Raw genomic sequence first — 27,972 nt, forward strand, 5'->3', positions numbered from 1 at the left:
CACCATCATCCAACATGTAAGCTATATCTCTTATCTTAACATAATTTACATATTTGATATGCAAATCACTTATCTAAACATAGAATGATGAGCCCTAGGGATTCCTCATCCCAATTCCCACTCTCACTGGCTAATTAGGTCCAGGAGCAAGACTAGACATAGATTCTGGGGTCATTATCCCAACTCTCATTTTCACTGGCAAATCCAATCCCCAGTGGCACAGTTGGCTTATAATCCTAAATGCCTTTAGCACAATTCCCCCTCTCATGGGCAGGTGGGGCTCCCAGAGTAAGGCAACATTTCCCTATTTAGTGTTTAAGGGATGCCTCAGATTAGCTGATGGTCCATTCAAATCCTATTCCATAACTATCTCCTTAATATAAATCACAGATTACAGTTAGCATCTCCCTGATTGACGCAGTGTCTAATGCCATAATATGATCTAATCAATTAAAATCAATTAATTTTTATTAAAAAATACTATTAATACTATTAAGATGATACATAGAAGTACAAAACATCCCATTAAATCATAGTACATTCTCTCCCATATCATGTGGGTCCTTGGGGAGAGTGGACACAAACTTAATGTGGATGCTGCAAAGCATTTGCCCCACCAATGAGGGAGCTAGGTTGCACAATGGATATAGCACTGCACCTGGAGTCAGAAAAAATTCAAATTCAAATTCAACCTCAGATACTAGCTATATGACCTTGGGCAAGTCCCTTAACTTCTGTCTTTTTCAGTTTCCTCTACTGTAAAATGAGAACAATAACAGTATCTGTCTCCCAGGGTTGTTGTGAGGATCAAATGATAAACATTTGTAAAATGCTTAGCTCAGTGCTTGACACAGTAGGTGCTAAATAAACGCTCATTTCCTTCCCTTTCCCCATAAAAGTTATTTTATTTGTTTGTTTTCAAATTTACTTTTGAATGAAATGTAACTGAAGGGCAGCGTCAATCCCTTCCCCATCACTGTAGGACGCTGTTGCCTCTGTGCTCAATGTCAAACAACTGCAGGGCTGAGTCAAGCTGTTCACTCCTCAGGACTTTGCTGGTACTTCATCTGGGCTTGGACACCAACTCTGGGACAGATTGCAGTTCCTGGACCCCTGAGGAGGCTTCCTTGCCTTTTTGGAGCTCACAAGATCACAGTCTACTCTCTTCTGTCTCCAATACTCCTTCACCTAAAAGAAAACAACAAAAACAAAGAGGAGAAGAATCAAGGATGCCATGTTCGAGGCTACCTGTCAGCCTGGGCAGGACATTAGGCAACTCCCAGCTGGAGACCCCTGAAACTCCTTCCACTTTCTCTCACTACACCCAGAGGTTAACAGCTATTATTGTGTTGCTCACCACATGGAAAGAGAAGTGGTCACGTGCTCATTTAATGTCTTTTATAGCACATTCCATTATCGATCAGCATTTAGAAGCAGGCATGGAAAGCCTACACATGTTCCAAAGTAGAGCCCCAAACCACTCCATCACACACCATTACAAACTAAGCTATCGTGTTGCAGCATGTGGTAGCATGCTATGGCCACTGGCCAGTTGACCATCATCCAAGCCACTGATGAAAATGTTAAAAGAACAAACAAGCAAGGATAGAGCCCTGAAGCACTCTACTCCAGACATCCCTCCAAGTTGATTAGGACTCTGATTATCACCACTCATTCCCTTGGGTTGCTCGCTCTGTTCCAAATCCATCTTTAATATACTATCATCCAATCCATGTCTCTCCATCTTGGTCACCAGGTTATAATAGTTCTGTGGCATTCTTCTAATCTGGCAGTCTGATAGCCCAGGCCTTAAGAGAAGTGAGGTTAGTGTGGTGGGAATGGAATGCACAGAATCTAATGGACAAGCATTTATCATGCACTCACTAGGTGCAGATTACTGTACTAGACAGTAGGGGTAAACAGAATCTCAATAAGACATGGTACCTGCCCTTATGGTAACTTAAGAAAAGGATAAAATATAAACTTACCTACAATACTCAAGATTCCATAAGTATATTAGAAAGTTCAAAACAAAGTGCTTTATATAGGCTAAGGAAGAAGGATATTGCCCACTAGGGAAATCAGGTAGAGATGACTACTCAAAGAGATGGCATGTAAAATGGACTTTAAGGGATGGATAAAAATTCACCAATCAGAGCTGGGAAGACCAGGGTTTTCTAAGTACAAAGGAGCCCAAGCAAAAATTTACAGAGACTAGAAGCACAGTTTTGAGTCTGAGGTACCAATGGTGGTCCAAATAAGCTAGCATATAAAGTGTGTGAAGGGACCAAAAAAGACTAAGTTGGAAAAAGAGAAGGGTTAGGGTTATGAAAGGTTCTGATTGCCAGGAATTTTCATTTTACCAATTAATTAACAAGTATTTATTAGAGGCCTACTATATGTTAGGCACAAGTTCAAAAAATGAAATGGTCTCTACTTGTAAGGAATTTATATTTTAATGGAAGAGATAAGTATATCTATAAGCTTATTCCAAATAAAGATGAAGAATAAATATGGATAAATGCACAGTAGTTACAAATATAACGTAGTTCAAGGTGAGGGCACTAGCAGTTGGAGGAAACCAAGAAAGGCTTCATATGGAAATGGTACTTGTGGTGCATCTTAAAGGAAGAGAAAAGCTTTATGAGTTGGAAGTAAGGAAGAAAAAAGAAAAGAAGGGGAGAGAAAAAAGGGGAAGAAAGACACATATTAGATGCCACGGTTTTACAAATATTATCTCATTTTTTCCTCATAGCAACATTGAAAAGAAAGTACTATTATTAACTCCATTTTACAGTAGAAGAAACTGAGGTTAACAAGGTTGGTTAAGTGACTTGCCCAGGGTCACAAAGCAAGTAAGGGTCTTATCCAGATTTGAACTCAGCTCTTCCTGACTCCAGACCTATAGAGGCTAGACAAAATATTGTGTGTGCTGTGCAAAAGGAAAGCTAGTTGATTAAATCACAAAATGTTGGAGGGAGAGTAATGTCCAGTGAGTTTGGAAAGCTACATTGGGACCAGCTTCTGTAAGGCTATAAAAGATAAGTTTTGTCATATGTAAAATGATCTGGAAAAGGAAATGGCAAACTAGTCCATTATCTTTGCCAAGAAAAGCCCAAATGAGGTCACAAAGAGTCAGGCACAACTGAAACAACTGAACACAAATATAAAAGTTAAACCAAGGAGTTTATATTAGAGCATAGGCATAGTAGTGAGCCACTGGAATTGGTTGAGTACAGGAATGACATGACAAAATCTATGTATAGTGGAGAGAGTCCTGGGGTCAGGAAGGCTTCTCTTCTGGAGTACAAATCTGACAGATACATACTAGCTGTGTGACCCTGAGCAAGTCACCTAACCCTTTTTGCTTCAGTTTCTTCATCTGTAAAATGAACTGGAGAAGGAAATGGCAAACCACTCCAGTATCTTTGCCAAGAAAACCGCAAATAGGGTTACAAAGAGTGAGTCATGACTAGAACAACTAAATGACAGCACCACTTTGTCAGTCGTATGAAGGATGGGGGGTGCTATAGTAAAAAGCCACTAAATTAAGACATTATAAAGGCAATAATTCCCATAAAACTGATGGCCACCCACTCACCACCTCTCATAAATTCCGCCAAAGAACATCTAGTAGGGGTCAATCTACATGGTATATTTGGAAACAGAAGATGGGGGTTTGGAAAGTCATCTAACCACTTGGGGACTGTTTACTCATTTGCAAGTGAAGAAGTTAGAGAAAGTGAATCCCTAAAGTCCTTTCCAACTCTAAGTTCTATGATCTGTGAACACTGGAGACCACAGTATCCTCCTTGGAGTGTCTCTGCGATAAAGACATAAACACATGGACTCCAGGCCCTCTGCAATCCTGTAGCACCAACAGGGTGAGTCAGGGACAAATCTGGAATTCAGGTCAAAATGTCTTGGCTTTGCGATTTTGTTCTGGTTATTCAGACAGGCTGTGGTTGATTTTTTTTTTTACATTCAATTTTTCCTCATCCCTCCCCCCCACCCCAACTCCCTAAAATGAAATGCAGAGCAAGGGAAAGAAAAAATAACACACAAGCATGAACAAGAAGTACAAAAGAAAAGCAGAACTGGGCCCTGGCTGCAAAAATGTCTTCCAAAGGTTATTAGCTCAGCCATTTTCCATTAAGAAAATAAATCGCTCCGAAACATCTGGGCCACATTCATCAGGAATCCATGACACTCTATCTAGCATTTCATTTTCAGAACTAAAGTCATTTTGGACCTACTGCAATGCTTTCAAAAACAACCAAAAAAAGATTCCAAAGCCTGCCATGTCTCATTTGGGCCCCATCTTTTTCACCCCCAAAGCCACCAAACCCTCCTAGATTTGTTGGGGTGGAGATTTTCATTGTTATTGCAAGATTTCTTTCTTTTTCTTTGTTTCTTCGCTTCTCTTTTTTCTTCATTCTTTGCTTTCTTCCCATCTTTCCTTCTTCCTCCCTTTTTACCCCATCCCCTTTCACTTCATGCAAACTCCTCACCTGAAGCCAATTTTTGCAGCTGAGTCTGAAGTCCAAAAAAGCAAGAACGGCAAATAGAAATGTGGTCCAGCCCTACGGATAATAGCAGGGGTAGTTTCACTCAGCAGAAGATGTTGTGAGGAGCATTGGTGATAAGAAATTTCCTGAATGCCTCCCTCATCTTATTTCTTCTGTTCTCATCCACCTACTTTGCTTGTTTGATGCTCTTCATTCTGAAAGATTCTCACAACTCATTACAGTTTCTGTCATCTGAAAGAAATGAGTCAAATAAGAGTAACACTAACAAGCATTAATATATTAGCTAGCATGTATATGATGCTTTAAAGTTTACAAACCAATTCACAATTATCTCATTTGATCTTCACAACAAGTCTGAGAGTAGGTGCTATTATTATTTACATTTTACAGATGAAGAAACTGAGCCAAAAAAAAAAAAGTTAAGTGACTTGCCCAAAGTTATATAAGCCAGTAAATGCCTTAGGCAGGATTTGAACTCAGATTTTCCTGACTCCAAGTGCAGTACTCTTAACCACTGTGACCCCTAACTCCTTACTCAATCTAAGGCTTTCCTTTGGAGATGGGAAATGCAGTCTAAGAGCTCACAAATTCTTGACATCTCTAACAGAAGAGTTGCACAAGATTCTGCTGTCCTAATCCTTGGCACTCATTGTACAAAGGTGAGTCTAGGTGGTTGGGGGGAAAAGAGGGAAGGAACATAAGTCTTGTAACCATGGAAAATTCTTCTAAATCATCTAATTAAATAAAATTAAAAATAAAATAAAACAAAACAAAAAACAAAGGTGAGTCTAAAATCTGAGAAAGGCTCTATGCGCTGTCATTGTTCAGAATATCATTGCTCCCAGAGTCCCCCACTAAAGTTCTCTAATGCTTTATTTCAGAATGGACATAGCCTAAGGTCCTCCAAGGCTATCAAGGAGAATAGAAATGCTGGAGGGTCTACTGGGCTGAAAAGGTTTTGAGCATAGGATGGCAAAAAATTGTAAACCTCTTTTATAAGGACCACTTTATAGTTAGGGGGTAGGTGAGAGCAGAAGAAAAAGGATAATGTAAGACTTCAGGAAATTTCTCATCACTAATGGTCATCACACCATCCTTCTACCCAGTAAACTCATCCTGCTAAGGATCAATCAAAGAGGTTTACAACCATTAGGTTAGCAACTATATAATACTTTTGTTTCTCTGCCACAGTAACTCAAGAGAATTATATATTAAAATATGGAAAGTAATTGTGATTTATGTCAGTGGAAAGAACATTTAATGCAACATAATGGGTCCCCAGAAATCCTATACAACATCATTGTCAATGACCAATCACAATTCCAGGGGTCTCATGATGAAATATGTTGCCCATGTCCTGATAAAAAGGTAAAAAAGTAGAAATTGAGAGACTTTTTTTGACCAGGTCAACATGGAAATATATTTTGCTTCATTATATAGATTTGTAATAGGAGTTATAATTTTTCTGCCTTCTGGGAGAAAAGGGAAAGAAAGAAGAAAAGGGTATCTTCACAAAATAAAATAATATTTAGTTTTTTTTTAATCACTGTCATCATGACTCTAGTATTCTTCTAAAGTTAATAATCTTTAGTGAAAGTCATTTCCAATGAGAGCACCAATTTCCCAATAATTGAACAGCCATAATAACTAAATTTCAATCATACTGTACCATAGTAATTCAACAATGTTAAGTAATACATTTCAATGGCACCTTGATATATAACAGTGCCACATTTATTATATAAAAATTGGTCTGGTTAATTAGAATCACATCAGAAAATCTCCATCTAGGAAAAATATAAAAGGAAAAAATATTAAACCAATCCTTACAATATTAAAATATCCAAAATGGAAATTTCAGAGAAGTCCCCACAATGTTATGCCTTGAAAATGGGCTGAGGGGGAAGTACTTCATACATCAACTTCCCAAAGGTTACCTTGTGGTATCATCCACTCAAAACCATAGCTGGTAAGCTTCTACAGCTAAGTTAATTTTTATTAAACCAAACAGAGGATACATAGGCCAAAGAAAAAATATTTTATCAAATGCCATAGCAAAAATAATTGTGAAGAAAGAATCACCCATATACACACAGGTTTACTCTCTCAAAGGTAACCACACTGTTTCTATTACACATAAAACATGTTATCAATAACATGCATAGAGTAAATGAAGTAAATGTATATAGACAAAGAACCAAAGTGACTAAGCTAATTCATCCCTCCAATGCTACAGAGTGACCAATGTCTTCTAGAGATGTCACCAAAATGATATCTCCTTTCTCTTCTGAAAATCTTCACTGTTTTGCTCCCTTTTAGTCAACTGTACTGAACTGTTGCTGCTCTCTATTTACAAAAAAAAAAGTCTACATTTGTGATGCAGTTTCTTCATTCTTCTTCTTCATAACCCTTCTAAGGGTTAAAATTAATGATTGGACAATGATTATATGAAATTATGTGGTTGCCAGTATGTACTATATCTTAAGTCATAAATGTATTTACACATATTTACAAATAGAGAAATGTGAGGAGGATAGAGAAGTTATCTAACCTATCCACTTAAATGTTTTGCTCCAGATCTGCTTAATCTAGGCAGAGATTAATTAGCTCTCAGCCAGGAAGGCTGGTAGTGAGTAACCACATGGTATCTTCCAAGATGGAAACTAGTCTCTCCAGAAGCTAGGAAAGGGGTCTTTTATTCACCAAATAAAGTAATCCAGGAGTCAGAGTCCAAGTAGATGCTGAGTTCCAAGCCCACTATCCAAGCTGTAGTCTCCAGCAAAGCTCCCTTGAAGACTATCTAAGACTATCCCCAGAAGACAATCTCTCTGAAGGAGTTTGGGGCTTGCTTTTTTTATGGTGACTTCTTGTCCCCTCCCCTCTTCACAGGGACCAATCACAGTTTCCAAATTGTCTAGTACTGCCCAGGGGGCAGTATCTGTGGGATCAACTTTTCACTTTCTGAAGTTTAAGTTCTCATCAAAAAGATTCACAGATTTCCTGCTCATTGAATTTCTATGGGTATGAATTCTCTAAGTACCTTGCTAGCTTCTCACCTAGTACTAAGTAGGGTGTTTAATCCTTTGTTGACTCAATTCAAAAGTAGACAAAGGAGAGTTAATCCTGTCTTCACAATCTAGTAAGGTACTAAGTAGGGTACTTAATTTATTGTTAAACAAAGTGTTAACTCAAAATGGACAAAGGGAATAAAGGATTTCCTTTCATAAGTATAAACTCAAAGAGAACAAAGAATCCCCTTTTACATTACCCAGTGATGCTACCAGCTGGTCTTCAGCTATAAAAAACAATATACATTCTACATTCCTTCTCTACTCCCATAGCCACCATCTTAATTCATATCTTCAGAACCTTTACCATGAACTATTGTAATAGCTCCCTAATCAAATTCCTTGTTTCAAGTCTCATACTTTCTCAATCTATCTCCCACATATCTTCCCTAATTGAAATTTTTGAAAGCACAGGTCTTACCATATCACCTTCTACAACTCAGTAAACTCCCATGGCTCTTTATTGCCTATTGATTAAAACTCAAATTCCTCCAAAGTGTTTCTTTATAGCATGACACCAATCTATACTTCAAAATGATCTAATTGCATTTCCCTGCATATGAACTATCTCATGGATTTGTGCTGAAATAAATGCATTGCAAAATCAGGACGTCATCTAGATTCTCAAATTCAAAATTGCTTGGCCAGGTGTGTGGACTGATTAGTTGATACTACTCTTGCCATCACAAGCTGATTTGCTCAAATTGTGCAGAAAAGGAGCCAGTAAGCTAATCCTTATCCCCGTCCTAAGGGGGAACAGAAAACAAATGGAAGAACAAAAAGATCTGTAACTAAACAGTTTATATACCATGGTTAAAGGTCTTTGGGAAAGGGTAATGAAACTATGACCAGATCATCTTTGAGCTGTTGTGTTTTTAAAATAACAAAAGAGGTTCAAAAAGTCAAATTTCTTTATTTGGAATTTTGGAATTCCAGATTGTAATACATCATTTATTTGCTAAATATGATTCCATATCTCATCTCAGTGACTCTATACCAAATGTCTCCTAGAACTTCTTCCTCATCTTTGACTAAAAGAATCCAAAGCTTTCTTCAAACCTTAACTCAAATGTTGGAAGTTTATCTTGCCCCTTCCCTTACTAATGAACTACACCTATAATTTACTTTGTATATATCTTGCATTTATTTTTCTATCTACATGTATTTCTCTTCAATAAAATATAAGCCCCTTGAGGGTAGGGACTGGTTTATTTTTGTCTTTGTAATCCCAGCAGCAAACACCATACCTGGGAAGAAGCAGTTATTTTTAAAAAAGCCTTTTTGAATAAATAAATGTATCCTCTTCTCTAACCAAAGGAGAAACGTTTTAGCTCTCCTATGATCATTTGTGATGCAAACCCCAGCTACTTGCACCAACCATCAGCTAGAAATGTCTTTAGGCAATTTTATCTGACTTTTGAACTACTTTTTGCCTACTCCTACTCTTAATGAACTATCCAAACTCATTCATTCATTCTTTCAATTAATGAATTATTGCATGAAATTTCCTTTCATTCCTATTTTGAGTGAAAAACCTGGATTCCTTAAATATTGTCCTTAGTACTCCACCTAGAAAAGCTTCAGAGATTCCAGAGTTAAAGATTTATGTCAACCCACATAGTTTCATTTGTTACTTGCCATTTAAGTCATCTATGAAGCAAACCAGATAAGGGCAAGGAGAAGACTGGTGGAGTGAGCAACTCTTACCTTGTTTCTCATGAGGAACCCAAATAACTATACTTCCCATATGGAAAATATTGATGTATTATCCCAGATTCTTTAATCCATTCTTATTCCAAAATGCTGTGATTTCATGAAGGTAATATTCTTACTGTTCTTTACCCTGCAGAACATACATGGACTACTGTGTCCAGTCCTAAGCTCCTAATCTTCAAAAAGACATTGACAAATTATATTGAATCAGAGATGGATAACCAATTGACAAAGTAGGAACAATGAGAGGCAGTACAAGGAAGGAAGATTTCAAGTCAACATTTTTAAAAATCCAAGTTAACTGGAGCTTCCCAAAGTGAAACAAATGCTTTAGGACTACAATTTCCTGGCACTAAAAGTCTGGGATGCTAGGGAAGACATTCATCCTTCAGGCATGAACTGAATTCACTGATCTTTAAGATTTCTTCCAATCCTGAGATTCTATGGACTTATGATTTCCCAAGTGGGGATTCAAGGGCTGAGGGAAAGTTTTCTTCCACAAATCCTGTAATCTGTTTATCTCTAGTTTCCTCAAGCAAATAGCCCTTCTGCTTCCTTTAGATAAGGGACTTCCAACCCTTCTGTGAGATCGAGCTATTTTTCTTTTTTAAGATCTTTCAGAATTCCAAGGGGTAGTGGGTGTTGACAGGGAAGTCTCTGAACATGTCCATAAATAATAAAAGTCTCTTGGGGGAGTAGAGAAAGGAACAGTGTTGATAAACAAGCAAAAGTTTGCTATGGGCTAAGCACTATGCAAGATACTGGAATACATAGACAAAAATGAAACCGTCCTTGCCTTCAAGAAGTTTACATTCTATTGGGGGAGACAACATGGACACATATGCATACTTGCAAAAGAGGGAAGAGGACAGTCAGCAGTGCCAAATGCCATGGCAATTTTAAAAAAGAAAAGAACTGAGAAATGATCATCAGATTTGACAATTATGAGATCATTGGTAACATTAGAGAGAGCTATTTCAGGTAAATGGCAAGATCAGAAGTTAGGTAGCAATTTTGATTACATTAAATTAAAAAGTTTTTTCTATAGACAAAACGAATGCAACCAAAATTAGAAGGGAAGCAAGAAATTGGGAAACAATCTTCATTACAAAAACCTCTGACAAAGGTTTAATTACTCAAATTTATAAAGAACTAAATCAATTGTACAAAAAATCAAGCCATTCTCCAATTGATAAATGGACAAGGGACATGAATAGGCAATTTTCAGTTAAAGAAATAAAAACTATTAATAGACACATGAAAAAGTGTTCTAAATCTCTTATAATCAGAGAGATGCAAACCAAAACAACTCTGAGGCATCACCTCACACCTAGCAAATTGGCTAACATGACAGCAAAGGAAAGTAATGAATGCTGGAGGGGATGTGGCAAAGTTGGGACATTAATGCACTGCTGGTGAAATTGTGAATTGATCCAACCATTCTGGATGACAATTTGGAACTATGCCCAAAGGGCACTAAAAGACTTGTCTGCCCTTTGAGCCATCCATAGCACTGCTGGGTTTGTACCCCAAAGAGATAAAAAGGAAAAATACATGTACAAGAATCTTCATAGCTGCGCTCTTTGTGGTGGCAAAAAATTGGAAAATGAGGGGATGCCCTTCAATTGGGGAATGGATGAGCAGATTGTGGTATATGTTGGTGATGGAATACTATTGTGCTCAAAGGAATAAAATAATGAACTGGAGGAATTCCATGGTAACTGGAATGACCTCCAGGAAATGATGCAGAGTAAGAGGAGCAGACCCAGGAGAACAATGTACACAGAGACTGATACACTGTAGTACAATCGAATATGATGGACTTCTCCATTAGTGGCAATGCAGTGATCGTGAACAACTCTGAAGGATCTATGAGAAAGAATACTATCCACATTCAGAGGAAAAACTGTGGGAATAGAAACAGCAAGGAAAAACAACTGATTGATTACATGGGTCAAGGGGGATATGATTGGGGATATAGACTCTAAATGATCATCCTAGTGCAAACATCAACAACATGGAAATAGGTTCTGATCAAGGACACATGTAATACCCAGTGGAATTGTGCGTCAGCTATGGGAAGGGTGGGTGGAGGGAGGGAGGGAAAGAATATGATTCTTGTAACCAAAGTTCTATATTGATGAAATAAAATTAAATTTTTTTTAAAAAATAAGTTATGTTGCAAGGATTTGAGGAGTAAAGAAAGGAATGGAAGTAGCAAATATAGGAAGTTTTTCTTTTTTTTTCTTTTTATTCTTATTTTTAAAAACACATAAAAGAGAACATTTCTAAATACAAAGCAGAAGGGAGGGAAAGATTATATGTTAAACCACAAATCTATTATGTACAGCTTGTTTTTAAACATATACATAATAAATTCACCATCTTACTTTCTAAAGTATCCTTATTGTCTATATTTCCTTCTAAAGTTAGCAAACTTTTTCAAAGAAGAAAAACATTGTGATTTATGTAGTGAAAAGAGTATTAGGTTTATAATCAAAAGACACAAGCCTAAATCCTAATTGTGCCATTTGCTTTTTATGTATCTCTGTTCTCACTAGTATAGCTATTTTCCCTACCAAGATTGTATGATAAAATGGAATGAGCACTGAATTTCAAGTCAGAGGATACAGGTTCAAATCCTGGCTCTATTGCTCTTTGTGGGACTTTGGACTAATTCCAAAACCTTTCAAGGTCTCAATTTCTTTATCTATAAAATAATTACTATAGTAAGTATGTCTCAAGACTGTTGTGAGGCCTCTAAGATTGACTAAAGTAATAAAAGGGCAAAATGGCAAATATTGGAGGGTATGGAAAAATGAGGATTCTAATACATTGTTGGTGGAACTGTAAATTAATCCAACCATTTTGGAGAGCAACTTGGAATTATACTCAGAGTTATAAAAATGTGTATACTTTTTGACCTAGCCATGCCACTATTGGGTTTATTTTCTAAGATGATCAAGAAGAAAAGGAAAAGAACCTATATATTCTAAAATATTTCTAGCAGCTCTCTTTGTAATGACAATGAAGTAGAAATTTAGGGGATTCCTTAATTGGGAATGACTGAACAAGCTGTGGCTTATGATTGTGATGGAATACTACTATTCTGTAAGAAATTAAAAGGAGATTTTCAGCAATGCAGTGATCTGGGACAAGTCTGAAAGACTTATGGTAGGAAATGCTTTCCACCTCCAGAAAAAGAACTGTTGGAATTGCATGGATGTGAATCAAAGCAAACTATCTTCACATCAATATATTTATGGTTTTATTTGGGGGTTTTGGTTTTGTATGAGAGTGCTTTTACAACAGACTAATATGGAAGTGTGTTTTGCATGATAATAAAGAAAGGAAATGATGAGAAAGTTAATTTTTCAAAGAAGGTACTTTCTAAACTTCAAATCACTCTATAAATGCAAATTATCACTTTAATTCTCTTCTAAGGATTCTTCCAACTTAAAATTTTATTTTCTAACATTACATGGTCTAGCTGCTGAGGTAGCTAAGTGATGCTGTAAATAAAGCACTGGATAGGGAATCAGGAACATCCAACTTTAAATTTGTCCTCAGACATTTACTAGCTATTTGATCCTAGACAAGTCACTTTACCTCTGTCTGACTCAGTTTCCTCAACTCTAAAATGGTGATAATAATAGCACATCCCTCCCAGGGTTATTATGAGATCAAATGAAATAATATTCATTAAGTGCTTTGAAGAGTACCTGGCATGCGTTAGGTACCTAATAAATGCTTGTTCTCCCTTCCCTTCCCTTTTATGCTTCCTTTTAGCTCTAAATGTTTCTATTTCTAATAGCCCATTTGTTCAACTAAGTTCCTGTGCTTTGTACCAATCATTAGAAATCTAAGGGGAAAAAAATACGTTTTCCTAAAGGACTGGTGTCAAAACCTCTTAAATATGGAATATGGAAGAGCCCCAGTTTAGCCAAGAAATCGACTTGTAAGGAGCTCATTAGGCCTTTAGAAGAGGTCCAGGGGAAAGGGGAGGAGCGGAAAAGGTGGATTTATTTTTCACCTTAGTGGGAGGCTTAAGAAGAAGAAAGGTACAGACTCTAGTTTCCAAGCCCCAGGACTTTTCCAACACATCAAGTCTAAACCCAGTTCCACTGCCAGCAAATCTCTCTATGATGAGACCTCCCATACTCTCGACTTCAAGAAAGGCAGATGGAATGCAAAGCACACAGCCAGTGGGGCTCCTTGGACCCTGAAGTACTTGGTATAAGCAGCAGATAACAGCTGTGTTCCTGGTGAAGGATGCTACGTGGACTTCTTCCTATTAAGAAATCTCCCCAGAGCCCAGCCAGAAGAATATGGTAAATAGGGAGAGTAATAGACAGGAAGTCAGGAAACTTAAGTTTGATGTTCTCATTTAATAGCTGTATGACCTTGAGAAAGTCACTGAACTCCTCCAAGTTTTAAGCCCAATGGAGGGGCCAGAGCCCTCTGCTTGGTTCTGTACTAACTAATATTTTTTCTTGGTCAGTGATTCAGGTAAAACCATAAATGGATGCGTATAAAATGCTTGATTGATGTCTAGTTGAGAAGGATAGCAAAGTGCATATCGTGGGCCACAAAAACTCTCTGGTTTGGGGGGCCTAATGTTTCTCGAAACATACTCTTTGCTACTTCTTTCTTGGCACTCACATATGATCCCTTTTCTGAAACTTCCCATATGTAGAATCTCCCATGATGATGATTTCTAGCCCCAGTTTGGACCCAAAAAAGCCTCACTGGTGATATTTCCTTGCCTGTGACAGCCAAGATAAGAAATCAATAAGACAATGATTAGTGAAGTGGGATAAGATACCATTGGTCTCTATAAAACCTCCTTTATTGGGGTCACTAAGCTGCCCTAAATAGGTTAAAGATGAAGTACGCAGGCTTCCCAAGCACTACACCAGGAAGACTGAGAAGAGAAGGACTTGGTATAACCTGGATGTGACCAGTCCAAAAGGAAGTCTCTCACAGAATAGCCATTAATTAGTTGTCTCTTCCTCCCATAACCTGAAGATCATTACATCTACAGTCTGGCAGGCTCCTGGGTGGAGGCGGCTTGGTAGATAGAGTACCATCCCTGGAATCAGGAAGACCTAAGTTCATATTCTGCCTCAATCACTTACTAACTGTATGACCCTGGGCAAATGCTTAAATCTCTGCTTGCCTCAGTTTCCTCATTTGTAAAACAGAGAGAATAATAGCACCTGTCTTCGAGGATTGTTGTAAGCTTTAATAAAACGAGATATTTATAAAGCACTTATCATATTGCAAGCATTATATGTTACTTATTGTTTAAAACTTGAACTCTTCTTCATATGAATTAAAATGTGTCCATAAGTAAAATCTACTGCTAACTGCAATGGCATATCAGACCCAGTTCAAACTGGGCCCTGAGAGATGATTGTTAAATTTTCAGTGTAAGCATTTACACCTCAGAAATTGGAAAATGCTACAAATAAGGACTTGATTTGTTTAGTTGATTATCTAAACTTTTAAAAAATTGATAGAGAAATTTTAATATAAATGAAATCTGTATGTGGTTGAGTTTACTTTTTTCCTCCTAGAAGAGCTGGTTGTAAAACATTTACCAGCATACCATTGTTGACTACTGTTCGGATGTTCTACCTCTTCCAAAACATCTCAGTTCTAAAGACCTGCAATTGTTTAGAAAAAAGATGGATTCAAAGATATGAACAGTTTTCAGATGAAGAAATAAATGCTATCAATAATCATATGAAAAAATGTTCTAAATCACTCTTTATTAAAGAAATGAAAATTAAAACAACTCTGAGGTACCACCAGACACCTACCAGATTTGCCAATATGATAGTAAAGAAGTAATAAATGTTGGAGGGGATGGGGCAAAATTGGGACACTAATACATTGTTGGTGGAGTTGGAAATTGATCCAACCATTCTGGAGGACAATTTGGAATCATGCCCAAAGAGCTATAAAACGCTGCATACCCTTTAATCCAATACCACCATTACAAGGTCTATATCCCAAAAAGATATTTTAAATGGGGGAAAGGAACTACTTGTACAAAAATATTTATAGCAATCCTATTTGTGGTGGCAAAGAATTAGAAATTAATGGGATGTCCATCAAGTGGAAAAAAGACCAAACAAGTTGTGGTATATGATTGTGATGGAATACAATTGTGCGATAAGAAATGATGAATGAGATGGTTTAAGAAAAACCAAGCAAAACTTATATGAATGGATGCTTATTGAAGTAAGCAGAACCAGGAGGACACTGTACATAGCAACAGCAATATTTTAACAATGATCTACTATGAAAAAATTAGCTCCTCTGATGCAATATAATTCCCCGGAATTATGAAAATGCTATCCATTTCCAGAAAGTGAACTGATGAAATCTGTGTGCAGATTAAAGTATAATTTTTCACTTTTATTTTTCTTGCTTTTTAAAAATGTGTAACTTGGTTAACATGAAAATGTGTTTTGCACAATTTCACATACATAACTGATATCATATTGCTTGCCTTTTCAATAAGAGGGACTTGAGGGGGTAGTCATGACTTATGGGACAGAACTAGGAACAGTGAATAGACGTGGCAAAGAAGGTTTACATTTTTTTTATAGGAAAAGCTTCCTAGCAATTAGAGTTATCCCAAAGTGGCATTTGTATTCCCTTGGAAAGCAGTGAGTTCCCCCTTTTTGCAAGTCTTTAAGTGAAGGATGGATGGCCACCTCTCAAGCATGTCATAGAAGGAATTCCAATGAGATCCCTTCCCTCTTCTGATCTTCTGTGATCCCTCACATGAAAAGGATAAAGATCTTCAAGAATAATCAGCAGATTGAACATTTTTAATTCTAAAATCCCTTCAATCTTTGACATCCTTCATTCTAAGGTTTCCTCTGTTTTCTTTCCTTCCATGATTCTCCTACTGAAAGGATGGAGCAGTTTGGGTGAATCTGAATAGACATGGCTTCTAAAGGTCAATAAGAATATTATCTGTCACACTTTCTATGAACCCAAGCTATAGAGAAGTAGAGTGATCATCTTTAACCTTACCTTAATGTGGTTCTTTAAACTTTCCGAAGGGTTTTACATTTCTATTTAATTCTTACAACTAACCTATGACATAAGTAGGAATAGGAATGGAGATGGGACTTGAGGAGATTTCATCCTATTAGAGGTAAATTTGCCTACCAGTGCAAACCAGCATCTTCTTCTCTGCATCTTAAAGTCTCAAAGAATTGCCTAAAGTCTAGAGACTAAATGGTTTGCCCAATCAGTGCCAAACCAAGTGTCAGGAAGACATGAGTTCAAATTCAAACACATATCATTGTGTGACCCTGGGCAAGCCACTTAACTTTCCTTGCCTCGATTTCCTCAGCTGTAAAATGAACTGGAAAAGGAAATTGCAAACCACTCCAGTATCTTTGCCAAGAAAACCCCAAATGGGGTCACCAAGAATCAGGCCTGACTGAAAATGACCGAATAACAAGCATATAACCAGTTTATTACAGAAGTAGTACTTAAATCCAGGTTCTCCTGACTCCAAATCCAGCTTGCTAGCCACTTCACCATAATGACTCTCACCATAGGTAGAACAAGTACTATGATCCCCATTTTGTGAATTAAGAAACGGTATGTATAGGATAAATGACCTAAACAGTTAGTAGCAGGATCAAGACTAGAATTCAGTCTCCTTTCTCCTGATCCTGAGCTAACCACAATCCTGGAGCCTTAATCTAAGACAGCCCTAGTTAAAAATTGTGAAGTAAGTCTAAAGTGCCTTCAACAACCCTTCCCTGGTTTCAGAATTCTTTTTCCCCCAATATCAGCCTTAGGCAAGCTATGATTCAGACTTGTTTTCATTGGATTAGAACCCCTTTGTGCAACCTGGAGTTTGTTATAACTATATTCCCTCCCTTTTCCAACTCCTTCTTTCCTCAGTGAAGTTTATCTGCCTGCATTTCTCACAACTGGCTCAGGATATTTTCTGAAGTACTGACAGGCGACTGTTTGATGGTTCATCTTTACTAATGTTCTCATAAAAGGGAGGCCCTTTATAAAAGTAGGTAGCACAAGGATATTTTTACAATGGCCGCCTAAAGGAAGAGTTCCCATGCTGGTGCTTTTACTCAGTGTGTCAAAAGGAACACTCATCTGGAAGTCAGGAGACTTGGGTTCTAGTCCTGACTCAGATTTTCATTCATTCATTTATTTATAAATAGTCCCTTCTATGCAAACCCGTACATTAAGTGCTAGAAAAATTGAATGTTCAAGAAGGCATGCTCCCTGACCTCAGGGAGTTTCTGATCTAGCCCAGGAATAAAGCATCTACTCAGACAATTACAATAAACAATTATAAGTACAATGGAAAGATTTTTTAAAACAGTTTCATGTTAGGATCATAGAACAGTGGATTTAAAAGAGAACCCCTCATTTTATAGATGAAAAAACTGAGGGGTCACACAAATTAAGTAATAAGTAGCAAAGATGGAATCCTACCCAAGCCCATTGACTCCAAAGCCATCATATTTTGTGTCATGCCAGGATACCTCCCCAAAGGGAAAGGGAAGAGAGAGAAGCCAGTCCCCAACATAGGAATCAAAGAAGGCTTCTTGAAGGAGGTAGTATTTTATTTGAGCTTCAAGAACTGAGTAGGACTTTAACAAGAGAAAAAAAAGAAGTGCAGTTCTAGACACCACAATTTAGGTGCACCACAGATAAGGTAGAAAGTTCTGTAAGAGTGTGAATAGGATGATGAGAAGACAGAACAAGTCACAAAAGAAGACTTATTTTAAGGAAAGTCATCTTTGAAAATTAAAAAGGCTGTCATTTGGGAGAGGGGCTAGACTGACGCTCCTTGGTCCAGAAGATCACAACTCGGAACAAAAGCTGGAAATTACAAAGAGACTAATTTAGACTTAAAAACTTGTACATTAGATTAGATGGTCATTGGGCAGCCATTAAGGTCTCTTTTATCTGAGATTCTGTGATTCTCCAATCTAACCCAGAGATGGGCAACTACCCTGAAATCCCAGGGAATATTTGTTGAGGTGGTCTCCCCTCCCAAGAAGCAAGAACTGGGGCTAATGCTCCTGGGCAAAAGGGGGGCTGCCTATAAATTGGGTATGGTCATCAGGTCATTCTCTCTCCTGTTTCTCATAAACACAGCAGCAACATCAAATGAAATATGAGTTTATTCAGGGTTGGTGGATTTCCTGGTATAGAGAAGGTGATAGCTATAGACATATGGCAGGCAGGCGGCTTTCAGAGTTACTGTGAAAATTGAAGTCAAACGTTTTCCAAGCCAGGACTTTGTAGGTGGTCCAGGTTCCAAAATCATAAATCAGCAGAGGGATAACTATTTTTCCTGGCCCATCATGTGATACAATCTAAAGTTATTGTGCTTGGAACAGTGATGGGAGTAGGGGGAAGAAATTGGAATTTGAGGTGTTTTTTCAATTTCACACAAACTTCATAATATGTGATATGTGTGTATAAACATCAATACTTCAAGAATTCATGATTTCTTCAATTTATGTTCTTCTTCTACCTGTAAAATGGAGAGGATAATACTTTTCCTCACTTATCCCCCAATGCTGATATGAAAATTAAATAAATAGACATAGAAGTGGTTTAGAAACTCCAAATATCTATATAAAGACTAATAAATGTGTGCATATGGTCAAAAATTGTGGAAAAACTAGAGAGGTAGAATAGTGGATAGAGAGCTAAACCTCAGAGTCTGTAATGACTTATTGAATTAAAAAAAAGTATTAATTACTTACTTTGTACCAAGCATTGTGCTAAGAGCTATGGAGACAGAATAATCTAAAGTCCCTGCTGTCAAGGAGAACACATGCTAATTGGGGGAGACAATATATTAAAGAAGATTTAGCTGCAAGGAAAATGGAAAGCTCCAGAAATCCTTAGGGTATAGCTTGGGGTGATTGGCAACATCCAAATATCTTGAAGACACATAAGTGATAGTACTAGGTTACTACAAATATTAGAGGCAAATCCAATGGGAAGGCCTGGAGGACTATAACTACCCAAGAGCAGGACAAATGGTAAGACCTAATGTTCTTTCATTTCTATGGTGGGAAAGGAATTTATTGACTCCCATCACATCTAAGCCCTGTTAGCAGGTGGTTGAATCAATAATGCAGAAGGGGGATGGGGGCCAGCTCTCCAGTGATGAGTCTTTCTATTATCTGACCACTCTGGAAGGGTTCTGGAAATATGTACAACCTGGTATGAGAAGTAAAGGAGAAAGAAAAGTGAGTTCAAGTCCTACCTCTAACATGCACTGATCATATGACCCAAAGTCAGTTGACTGTTCTATTTCAGACAAGTTACAGAGTTAATTGTCAATCTGAATTAATAAAGATTATTTCCTCATTAGGAGCCCTCTATACCAATAAATCACAGATCTAGTCCAAAAATTGCTCATAAATAGTTAATATTTTGTTACAAAATATAGCATAACTAGTAGTAGTAGTCAATCGGTAATGGAGGATGATGATGTCTTTGTGTGCTTTCATCTGTGATGTAGATGAGTGTGCACAAAGACAATTGTGCATGAAGGAGATTTAAGTGGAAAAGTCGGTGCACAGAGACAATCCCACTCTCTCAGCGTTGAAAGCCTGGGTCCAGTGGCAAGAAAAGTCGTTACACCTGGAGACTTCCTCAGCTGCATTGGATGGCCGTGTTGTCTTTTGTGCTCCAACACGCCCTAAGTACTCCACAGTGCTTTGCTGCGTCGCCCTCTCAGCCGTTGAACCTTCTACCTTCTTATTGGTTTCTTCCATCTGTTCAGCTGAAGCAGTCTTCACATGCTGGGTGAGCAAAGCCTTAGTTCACCAGGGGTCTATGACCCAATGGCTACTGTCACAAGGTTTAGCCGGCCTGTTGCCTGGGGTGTGGCCACTGCCACATGCCAGTAGCTACTAGGAGCCACAAGTGAGAGCTGGGTGTCAGGTGAGGCTTATAGTAGGCACTGAGTAAATGCCTTTTCATTCATTCACTCAAAGCTGATGCCAGACATCTTCCATAGAGGATAGAGCAAGGTGATATGATTCTGTGAAGTAGGACCTTCCCTCAAGGGGAAAACTCTCCTGTGACAAGGTCAAAACCGGGGGTTTCTATCTCCCAACTAAATAAACTGGGGACTTCTAGGTTTCCACATTGACACAGGGGAGAATCTCATCTGATGTGTGGCCACTATGGGGGAGGAAGGAGGAATATGCATAGTATCTGATCCCAGATAGAGAAATATGCAGTAATTCCCCATGTATGAAAATTTTGTAGATGAAAAATAAATTCTCAAAGGTATCAGGTAGAGTTGGATGCGGCTAAAATGACTCAAGAAGAACAAAAACAAAAACACAAATAAAATTAAAAAGCAGGAATGTGGAGCAAAGGTTGAGGTGAAGTGGGATGCCCCTATCATAGCCACCTACTTGGTGGCTTTGTCCTTACCTCTCTCCATTTCCTTCCCTTGAAAAAAGACTGAATCTTAGGCTGAAGGATAACTAAAGTGCCAGATAGCCACATAACCTTTCTGAGCCTTATTTGGCAATATCCCACCTGAAATGAATCTGGGAGCACAAAATTCCCATAAATAAAGTAAAAAGTCCCAAGGAAAAGGTAACAATGTAGAATAGTAGAAAGAACAGTGGATTGGAATCTGGGGACCTACAATCAAATCCTAGCTTTGCCACTCTCTACCTGTGTGACTTTGGGCAAGTTATTTAAGCTTCTCTGACACTCACTTTCCTCAGTGTAAATTGTGAGGGTTTGACTAAATGACTTGGCTATAAATTTCATTTCATCTCTAATCTTTGATCCTATGATTCTATGACTTTTTGACTCTAAGTCAAATACAGCTTTTGATTCAGGGTTGTTGACCTCACTTGAGTAGATAGATAGGATTCAAGGATATATTCAAGGTTTTCAGGCTGTACTTATCTAACTGACTTTTCTGTGTACTTGAAGAGTGTACCTAGGATTTAATGGTTCTCTTTCCAGAGGAAAAAAAAATCCAAGGCTCCTGGAAACTGACTGATTTCCTGTTAATGGGAGAAATGTAGCTAGCCGTGTGAAGAGCTGAAACTTATTTCTATGGATGCTAAGCTTAAAGAGAGATGATAGAGCCCACAGGATCTCAGACAAAGAATTCCAATGGAATCCAGAAACTCAAAGCAGTTGAAAATTCTTACAAGCACAGGCTCAGCATAGCAATATCTACTAGTGACCATGAGACCAGCATCTAGAAATACAACCAGAGCATTTAAACATCATCTGGCAAAGATTATACACCCAAAGGAAAAAGAGTCAATAGAAATGGTAGGGATTGCACCACCAGAAGATACAGGCAGTCCCACAGGATTAATCAAGGATTAGCCTTGAATTATCACTTCACAGGATTTCCATGGGTATGTCCACTCTTCTATGGTCTGGGTATTTGTGTAAGAGTGCCTCAAGTTTATGAGGGGATCATTTAATAACCATTTTTCTTACTGTTATATATTACTAAATGCTTTTGCTTTTCATTAAAAGCACCTTTTGTATGATTAATAGAAGTAAACCGAGCTTATGGACTGTCAGTTTTTGAGTAGAAGGAAACCCATAATGCTCTGAACCTAGGGGTGACTTGAATGGTGGTACCCAAGGTTTTGGGAGGACTTTCAACCTCATGCATTACATTAACATTTTTGTTTTCATGTACACTTGCCATTTTGTAGGCATAGAGAGTTCGTAGTCTGGAGCCCCTCTTTACCAAAGCATATTTGAAAGACTTCTGCAACTTTTGATTTACTGCATAACAGTAAGACTTGCACAGTAAGTCAGCCAGTCAGTAGGTATCAGAGACCAGAACTGAATCCAATTCTTTCCAATTTGGAGATTTGCTCTCTATGCCATGCTGCTAGGATCATATTGTTTTTTGTCTGTTCCTATCCAATAAGGAAAATGGACTTAGAGCTGAAAGGGACCTTCAAGATCATCTCTTCCAACCCTCACATTTTACAGGTAAGTTATTTAAGAACTTGAAAGACAAAGTGACTTTGCCTTAATTACCTAGGTAGTGAGTAGCAGAGCTAAGATATCGGTATCCACTGACTCAACATGCAGTGCCCTTTCAACCAGGCCATGTTCCCTCCTTAAGCTGAAAATGGAATAAAATTAGGACTTTTACTTAAGAGATGAAAGTGTGTTTTATTGATTCATTGACTAGTTAGTCAGTAAATTCTTGGTTTATTATAGCAATAATTTTATTTTAAAGAAAATAATCAATGATCAGTAAATATTAGTGGTCTCACCAATGGTTAAAATAGACCTAGTCCCTTTTAGGCCAAATGGGTATTGCTAAGGATATCTCACTTCATATAGTGTTTTTACAGTTTATAAAGTTCTTCCATCAGAACTGCCTTGTGAAGTTGATAGTATAAGTTTTATTGTCTCTGTTTTAGAGATGAACAACCTAGGACTCATAGTGACTGACCAACTTTTCCAAAGTCATACAGCTGATAATGACAGAACTAGGATCCATACTCAATTTTTTAACTACAATCCAATATTGTTTCACCTGTGCTACACTGCCTTTGCCCTCCTTTCTCAGAGGGACAGAATTTAGGAAAGTAGGATTTAAAACTAGACAAAAGAATTTAGAGGTCTTCCAGCCCAACTACCTTATCATCCTAAAACTGAAACTGACCAAATCTTTTTTGAGGTCAGCTGATCTAATCCTCTCATTTTAGAGATGAGGAAACTAAGGCCCAAAGAATGTAAATGATCTGCTCAACTCACTCCATTGGAGATGGAAATGGAAGAAGATAAAACTACTCTAGCAAACTCAGGGATATACCAACCAACAGAATTAAAGAAGGATGGAGGAGATAGTTGCAAGGACAGAATAAATTAAAAATTCAGAGCCCTAGTCTTGACCTCTAGAGCTACAGTGAACCCTGGTGGGAATGCCCTTCCTACCATAATGATAAAGGGTTAGCAAAAACACATAGTCCCAGATTTTGTTCTAAAGACAGAGATCAGTGATCACAATGGGGCCAAAAACCACAGGTCTCTGGCTCCTCCCATTCCATGGGCAGCCTAGAGACAGCCTTACATTCTTGGTCTGAATTTCAACTCTATATTTCCCAGTTTAGAAGACTGAGAATTGCCAAGAGGCAAGTATAATACCTCTGGAGTAAGCCCTCCAAAATTATTTGATTTTATAAAATTCAATCCGATTGGGGGGGCGGGGTGTAATAGTATGGGCAATGGGGAACTACTAGAGGTTTTTTGAGTAGAGCAATGGTGCAGTCAACTTGGTGAATTAGGAAAGATACTTAATCATTGAAGGACTAGAGAAGAAATGGAATAGAAACATAGATATAAAACTAGAAAGGATCTCTGATTCCTCCACTGCCCAAGAGCCAGGATTTGACTGTCGTAAGGAGGAATTCTTTGTTCTCTCTGAGTCTACACTTGTGAAAGGGAATCCTTTATTCCCTTTGTCTATTTTGAGTTAACACTAACTTAAGTATCCCTACTTCAATTGTGAAGATAGGATTAACTCTCCTTTATTTACTTTTGAATTGAATCAACAAAAGATTGAACACCCTACTTAGTACTATGTGAGGAGCTAGAGCTACTTAGAGAACTCATAAGTCACTTACTTAGAGTTGCACCATTTTAACTCAGTCCCAAACTTGTGAATCCTTAGATCAGAGTTTACATCCTCAGAAACTCAATCAGCCAGGAATCTATGAACCCTTTTGATGAGTATTCACCCCTCCAGAAGGCAAGAACTGGTTCCCACAAACACTGCCCCTGGGCAGTGCTAGACAATTTGGAAACTGTGGTTGGCCCCTGTGAAGAGGGGCAGGGACAAGAAGTCACTACAAAAAGCCATGAATCCTGTGGCTTGGGTCAGTCTTATGGAGATAGTCTCCTGACTGGCAGAGCCTCCAAGGGAGCTTAGCTGAAGACTGCAGCTTCAACTTGGACTCTGACTCATGGACTGCTTCATGGGGTAAGTGAAAGGCTGACTTCTTTCCTAGTTTCTGGAGAGACTAGCTTCCATCTAGGAGGAGGCTGCATGATCACTCACTGCCAGTCTTCCTGATTGAGAGCCAAAATTAATCTTTGCCTGGATTAAGATAGGATAGATAAATTCTCTATCCCCCTCACATTTCTCTTCTTTATTGTTTCCTCTCTATTTGTAAATTTTGTAAATAAATTTCTGACTTGAGATATAATAAATATTGGCAACCACATAATTTCATAAAATTATTATCCAACCATTAATTTTCACCTTTACACCATGGAACTTCGGGCAGATGGAATGGTCTTGCTTTTACCACAAGGTAGCATGGTTCTTATTGACTAGAATTAGTAAAATGTTTTACCACCCCTACATTTTATAAATGAGAGAACTGAGATTCACAATGATTAAGTGATCTGGCTAAAATCAAGGGATTAAATTAGCAGAAGAGGGATTTGAACCCAAATGCAGCATTCTTTCCACTGTACACCTCTTGGTTAGGAGGCTGTGGCAATACTCTTCTAGGTGAGAAGAAAACAGGACCTAAATCAGGATGGTTTCAATAAAGGAAGAAGATGTAGATTCAAGAGATTAGGCTGTCTATTGCCCCCTGAATAAAGTCCATCCTGGCATCACTGGTCTGCTACATCCTAACCCCAAACTATTTTACAAGCCTTTTCCCAGTTTGATCTAGAAAGTTTGGGTTTTTTCCTGGTAGTTTTGCCTCACCATTCCACATTCCTCCTACTTTGTACTCATCTCCTGATCTTTTGTATGGAATGAGGTCAAAGCCTTGGTATTGGTTAAGTACATTTTAATCATCCCTTGTGTACCCCTGTGATCTACATGTGAACCTTTGTCCACAGGCCAAGGCCTCTAACCACTAACCTAAGCTGGAGATAAACTCTGTTTCAGCCAAATATAGGTTGTTTCAGGAAGCTTAATGACTCACCTTCTACTCTCCTCTGAAGCCACTTGGACAGTCAGGTGCTATGTTGGACACCTGGAGGTGCTTTTCATGGAATAAAGAGAAACAGAAGTGAAGAGATTAGGTTTCCCCACTGCAAATCACTGGCCTGATGGGAGGATTCAGGCCATTCTACCCAAGCAAGGAAGGATAATTAACAGAAGTCATTTAGTACCTAATTCAAATCCAAATAGAAAATGGCAGCAAGATTTTTTTCAGAATGCCTAGACCACTTGAGCAAGTTTGGTTTTCCCCTCCATTCAAATTTATCTCATGTGTCCTTAGATCATAGTTACATGTTTATCCTTTCCACTCTTAAACTTCTTTGAAAGTAGGGCCTAGGTGGTGTTGGGTTTAATTTATTAGTTGTTCCTCCACCCCAACCCCTGAAATTACTTTGCATTGATTTCAATGCAAATTTCAATAATTAGTCTTCTCTTATCTATGGAAATATCTCCCTTCCCTTTCCATAGAAGGTAAGTTCATTGAGGGAAGGCAGTTTCCAGTTTTGTCTTTGTCTCCCTAGCTAAATGCTTACAGGATTAACACAATGCTCCCTGAAGTGAGAGGAGAGAGAGAGAAAGGAGACAGACAAGCAGATGGAGAGAAACAATAAAAATCACAATAGTAATAGCCTACACTTATATAGTGCTTATTATGTGCTAAGCACTTTACAATTATTATCTCATTTGATCCTCTGGGAGTTAGCTACTATTATCCCCATTTGATTGAGGAGGAAACTGAGGCAAACAGAAATTAAGTGGTTCATCCCCAGGGTCATACAACTAATAAGTGGACCATGAGAGAGAGATGGAGAGGAAGGGGAGGAGGGGCGGGGAGGAGAGACAGAGAGAGACAGAGGCAGCCATAGATAAAGACAGAGAGAGGCAGTGAGGATATAGATAGATATAGGTAAAGATGTATAAAACATTCTCACCAAGTTGCAATCCAGACTTCTTCATCATGCCCCACAAAATTCTTCATCCTGGAATATCACTTTAGACCTGAAATCCACATCTTAGAAGCACCATTTGCCACTCCCTCTCCTGAATTGGGTGGCTCCTCTCAGAACTTCCATTTTAGGAAGGCTGCTAACTCTTCATTTCTTATGATAATAAAATCATGACTTCCAGCTTCCTCCCCTACCCCCTCCCTTGGGCTCTTTTTTATGTTTCCTACCCCTATTAGAATTTCTTATTTTTCCAACACTTAACCCAGTGCTTAATAAATACTTCTTGGCTGACTGATTGACTGACTGGTATAGAGAACTCCCCTCTACTAAAGCATGCCATCTCCTGCTCTGGGATACTGAAAGGTTAAAAGTTGTGAACAAGACTCTGTAGTAATCCATAATATTAAGGTCCTTTCTGTGAGGAAGGAAGGAAGGAAGGAAGGAAGGAAGGAAGGAAGGAAGGAAGGAAGGAAGGAAGGAAGGAAGGAAGGAAGGAAGGAAGGAAGGAAGGAAGGAAGGAAGGAAGGAAGGAGAGAGAGAAGGAGAGAAGGAGGGAGAGAAGGAGAGAAGGAGATTGAGACTTGTTTCAGGTCACACAGCCAGCATCTACCAGAAGTAAGACATGAAGTCAGGTCTTAAGACCAGCTCTTTATCTACTCTGTCTTGTTGTCTCTGCCTTATAAATTAATAGCATTTTAAAATATTGGCTTAATGAACAAATGATTCAGATAATTCTTATAGTGCTCTCGTCCTCTCCTTTTGCCAGTATAGACCTGGTCACATATTGTTCTTCATACTTCATATTTTTATATCATTAGCCCCTGGTCCTTCATACAACTTTTAGAACCATCCCAACCTCCCTCCAGGGCCATTACTAGGACAAATCATCCTGTCTCAGACCTCATATAAACATAGACATCTGGCTATAGTGAGCAGAGGAACAAGGGAAAATCAAAGGGAAGAGGATAACTCAAAAGGGCCTCAGGCCTCCTGAGGGGCTTGTGTAGAATAGCTGGTGGAGGGGTTCTTGTTGCCAGGCAACTCACAATTACTTTGGATCTGACTCACTTCTAGCTTGAAAGAACCATTTTCTTCACTGCTTCCCTAAGCCAATGACCTAGCTGCCTGATCTATGTAAGGAAAATAGCATCCCAGAAGAGGAAGGAGGGAGGCCAGGCTTAGTCCACCAATTCAAGTCAATTAGAGACAACCAGAAAGTCTCCTTCCTGCCTAAGGACCATGACCCAGAACCAAAATGGCCATGAACCCTGGGACAGGTCTTGGGTCAGATAACTATCACTAGTATTTCCATAGCTCTTTCAGGTTTATAAAGCTTTGCATTTACTTCACCTATTTTCATCCTCACTACAAGGAGTAGGAATGTGTTTAGGTAGGACAAGCATGAAGGTTTCCTTTTCCAGGGCAGCTTATGCACCTTCGGTATCCATCTGTCATCCAACTCTCACTTGTGTCTCCAAGAAGCTATAGCATTGGCAGCGGCCACATCTCAGTAAAACCATCTCAGCAGATGGGCTAACTCTGGTTGAGGGTTGAGGTTGAGGTTAAGCCTCAAGTTCATTAGTGAGCTAGGGGGATGTCTGCCTTAAGCATGTGAAGACTTTCCTTGGCAGAAGGGGTGGATGAGAACAGTTTATTCCCACAGCCATGGAGATAGATGAAATCGACACTGTGGAACGCTA

General features: G+C 38.5%; 1 long non-coding RNA gene across 1 annotated transcript; it reads right to left on the reverse strand.

The window, feature by feature from the left end:
* Positions 1 to 718: 718 nt before the first annotated feature.
* On the reverse strand, positions 719 to 27,542 carry LOC103106640 (uncharacterized). Its single transcript, XR_001629190.2, has 4 exons — positions 25,496 to 27,542; positions 25,306 to 25,365; positions 4,512 to 4,760; positions 719 to 1,188 (listed from the first exon to the last, which is right to left on the reverse strand). It is a non-coding gene; the product is annotated as an uncharacterized LOC103106640 (long non-coding RNA).
* Positions 27,543 to 27,972: the final 430 nt, after the last annotated feature.

The sequence above is a fragment of the Monodelphis domestica genome, chromosome 3 (assembly GCF_027887165.1).
Source record: "Monodelphis domestica isolate mMonDom1 chromosome 3, mMonDom1.pri, whole genome shotgun sequence".
Lineage (NCBI taxonomy): Eukaryota > Metazoa > Chordata > Mammalia > Didelphimorphia > Didelphidae > Monodelphis > Monodelphis domestica.